General features: G+C 38.2%; 1 pseudogene; it reads left to right on the forward strand.

Annotated features, from left to right (window-relative positions):
• The first annotated feature begins 1,603 nt into the window (after nt 1-1,603).
• Nucleotides 1,604-2,147, forward strand: LOC128020667 (SOSS complex subunit C-like; annotated as a pseudogene).
• Nucleotides 2,148-4,406: the final 2,259 nt, after the last annotated feature.

Here is a 4,406-nt window from a genome sequence, read left to right on the forward strand (position 1 = left end):
ATTCAGAGTTTGGGGGTCGTCTCACAAACTGCCTGTGGCCCTTGGACCCAAAAAGAACAATTTTACTCTCATCAGTCCACAAAATGTTCCTCCATTTCTCTTTAGGCCAGTTGATGTGTTCTTTGGCAAATTGTAACCTCTTCTGCACATTCCTTTTTTTTAACAGAGGGACTTTGCGGGGGATTCTTGAAAATAGATTAGCTTCACACAGATGTCTTCTAACTGTCACAGTAATTACAGGTAACTCCAGACGGTCTTTGATCATCCTGGAGGTGATCATTGGCTGAGCCTTTGCCATTCTGGTTATTCTTCTATCCATTTTGATGGTTGTCTTCCGTTTTCTTCCACGTCTCTCTGGTTTTGCTCTCCATTTTAAGGCATTGGAGATCATTTTAGCTGAACAGCCTATCATTTTTTGCACCTCTTTATAGGTTTTCCCCTCTCTAATCAACTTTTTAATCAAAGTACGCTGTTCTTCTGAACAATGTCTTGAACGACCCATTTTCCTCAGCTTTCAAATGCATGTTCAACAAGTGTTGGCTTCATCCTTAAATAGGGGCCACTTGATTCACACCTGTTTCTTCACAAAATTGATGACCTCAGTGATTGAATGCCACACTGCTATTTTTTTGAACACACCCCTTTCAACTAATTCAACTAATTGCCCAATTGCACAGCCTTAAGAGCGTGCATATCATGAATGCTGGGTCTCATTTGTTTTCTGAGAATCTACTGAACCTACTGGTAACTTGTTTGCCACGTAGCAATAAAAAATATACTAAAAACCTTGATTATTCTGGTTAGTCACATTGTACTGCTATTATTTTGAACAAGACTGTATTTCTTCATTTCATTGTTTGATTGATTTCCAAATGTCAGGTAAACAATACTTTTTTTAAATTATCTTTAATTTATGTTGCATAGAGCTGATTACGTTACCCAATAATATAGAAGCTGCTGAACCCTGTGCTTCTAGAAAAATAAGTTCAAATGAATTTAATTTCAATAAAATATTTTAATAATAATCACACATAAAATTGATTTGCCTTTTGCTAACATGTGAAACATAAAATGTATATGTCATGTAAATGTATATGTTATGGTGATATTTGAAGTCCAAATAGCAGCATAACAAGGAAAAGATATATAACAAAATAAAGAGAATTAATTATTAGAACATTCAGAAGAACTCGCGAGCGTTCCAAAGGTTCAGACTCGCTCCGGTTCTCCAGGTGGTGCGCGAGCGCGCGTGAGAGAGAGAGCTGCTTTATTTATCAGAGGAGAGGACAACATTCGTCCGTTTAGCGTAAATTTTATGGTAGTTTCTCCTGTTTCATATTTATATTAAGGTAAATACTGTAACATATCAGATGCCAGAAACAGCTGGACTATCATTTTTTATAATAATTGAAAGTCTTTTTTTTTAAAATAATAATAATTTTCGAAGTAACGTTAAATCCCTAAAAATAACAAAGCATACCCGTCACACAATGCGAGTGAAGCTTTAATCAGTGGTTCTCGCTCTGTTTCTAGATTTGCCAATTTTCAATTCCACATTTGAATGATTTAACCTGTAAATTTGACCTGGGTAGGTTTGTAAAACAAAAACAGGGTTGCTATTCTAGCTGAGCTGGATAAGGAGAAGAGACGCCTGATACAGAGTCAGTCTATGAATAACCCAGGAGCCAGGTACTGTCTGTTATATCCATAACTATCACTAGAAACATCTGATTTCAGGGTTTCACTGGTTCTCTCTCTCTTTCTCTCTTTCATTTTGCATACTCTTAAAGAAGTCATATCATATGCAGTACAGTGTTTGGCCTTTCTTTTCCAGCATCCCCCTCTCTCGACCAGCAGTGAAGGAGTTCAGGGATCAGGCCGAGCAGCAGCACAGCAGAAAGCAGCTTTACAGGTGCCATAGGCTTCATACAGGGAGTTTTTAGTATTCGTTTGTTCTTGATAATGTCCATCAGATGTGCATTTTTCTCTGGTTTGGTTTCAGCATGCACATGCACACTCATCTGGCCTCTTCATCACTCAGGATTCCTCCTTTGGTAACCTAAAAATGCCTGTGTTGCCCAGGCTCAACCCGTAGTAAATCAACATTAGCTAGAAGGACTCACTCACTGTTTTGTAAAAACTTGCTACTCAAGCTATAATTGTTTATTACTTAGATTTTTCATTAATGTAAAGGTTTTTGTTTTTTAGATTGTCTTTTTTTTCATGATTTTAGATAATCTGGAGAAAACATAACTATTATTTGCTGTCAATTTTCAAATATATGTGATTGATATATTAATACAGTATTGTTCAAAATAATAGCAGTACAATGTGACTAACCAGAATAATCAAGGTTTTTCGTATATTTTTTTATTGCTACGTGGCAAACAAGTTACCAGTAGGTTCAGTAGATTCTCAGAAAACAAATGAGACCCAGCATTCATGATATGCACGCTCTTAAGGCTGTGCAATTGGGCAATTAGTTGAATTAGTTGAAAGGGGTGTGTTCAAAAAAATAGCAGTGTGGCATTCAATCACTGAGGTCATCAATTTTGTGAAGAAACAGGTGTGAATCAGGTGGCCCCTATTTAAGGATGAAGCCAACACTTGTTGAACATGCATTTGAAAGCTGAGGAAAATGGGTCGTTCAAGACATTGTTCAGAAGAACAGCGTACTTTGATTAAAAAGTTGATTAGAGAGGGGAAAACCTATAAAGAGGTGCAAAAAATGATAGGCTGTTCAGCTAAAATGATCTCCAATGCCTTAAAATGGAGAGCAAAACCAGAGAGACGTGGAAGAAAACGGAAGACAACCATCAAAATGGATAGAAGAATAACCAGAATGGCAAAGGCTCAGCCAATGATCACCTCCAGGATGATCAAAGACAGTCTGGAGTTACCTGTAAGTACTGTGACAGTTAGAAGACGTCTGTGTGAAGCTAATCTATTTTCAAGAATCCCCCGCAAAGTCCCTCTGTTAAAAAAAAGGCATGTGCAGAAGAGGTTACAATTTGCCAAAGAACACATCAATTGGCCTAAAGAGAAATGGAGGAACATTTTGTGGACTGATGAGAGTAAAATTGTTCTTTTTGGGTCCAAGGGCCACAGGCAGTTTGTGAGACGACCCCCAAACTCTGAATTCAAGCCACAGTACACAGTGAAGACAGTGAAGCATGGAGGTGCAAGCATCATGATATGGGCATGTTTCTCCTACTATGGTGTTGGGCCTATTTATCGCATACCAGGGATCATGGATCAGTTTGCATATGTTAAAATACTTGAAGAGGTCATGTTGCCCTATGCTGAAGAGGACATGCCCTTGAAATGGTTGTTTCAACAAGACAATGACCCAAAACACACTAGTAAACGGGCAAAGTCTTGGTTCCAAACCAACAAAATTAATGTTATGGAGTGGCCAGCCCAATCTCCAGACCTTAATCCAATTGAGAACTTGTGGGGTGATATCAAAAATGCTGTTTCTGAAGCAAAACCAAGAAATGTGAATGAATTGTGGAATGTTGTTAAAGAATCATGGAGTGGAATAACAGCTGAGAGGTGCCACAAGTTGGTTGACTCCATGCCACACAGATGTCAAGCAGTTTTAAAAAACTGTGGTCATACAACTAAATATTAGTTTAGTGATTCACAGGATTGCTGAATCCCAGAAAAAAAAAAATGTTTGTACAAAATAGTTTTGAGTTTGTACAGTCAAAGGTAGACACTGCTATTTTTTTGAACACACCCCTTTCAACTAATTGCCCAATTGCACAGCCTTAAGAGCGTGCATATCATGAATGCTGGGTCTTGTTTGTTTTCTGACAATCTACTGAACCTACTGGTAACTTGTTTGCCACGTAGCAATAAAAAATATACTAAAAACCTTGATTATTCTGGTTAGTCACATTGTACTGCTATTATTTTGAACAATACTGTATCTCTCTGGTCTTGGTTGGATACTTAGAAACCAGGAAGTTGCGAAGAGCTGTTTGAGTGCTGCGAATGGTCTTCTCATTCTGTTCTCGGTATGCTCTCTCATCCATGTCTGCTGATAGGGAAGAAGGTAGTATTTTCATGTCAAAAATGTTTTGCTAAGAAAAACTAAATGGATCTTAGGGTAGATGGCATATTTAGTTTGACATGAATACAAATGCATTTCTGTCTCTCATGAGGGATAAACATACAGTTCATTACTGGTTTAATGCAGTGGTTCCCAACTCTAGTCCCCAAGTACTCCCAGTTCTGCAGAATTTTATGTGTTTCCCTAAACAAACTCACCTGAATCTACTCATCAACTCATTGATAGAGACTCCAAGACTTGTTCCAAGGTGTGTCGGATTTGAGAGATGTCTAAAATGTGCTTGTGTGTGTTGGGGGCACTCCAGGACCAAGGTTGGGAACCACTGGTC

Source organism: Carassius gibelio, chromosome A10 (genome assembly GCF_023724105.1).
Source record: "Carassius gibelio isolate Cgi1373 ecotype wild population from Czech Republic chromosome A10, carGib1.2-hapl.c, whole genome shotgun sequence".
In the NCBI taxonomy this organism is placed as follows: Eukaryota; Metazoa; Chordata; class Actinopteri; order Cypriniformes; family Cyprinidae; genus Carassius; species Carassius gibelio.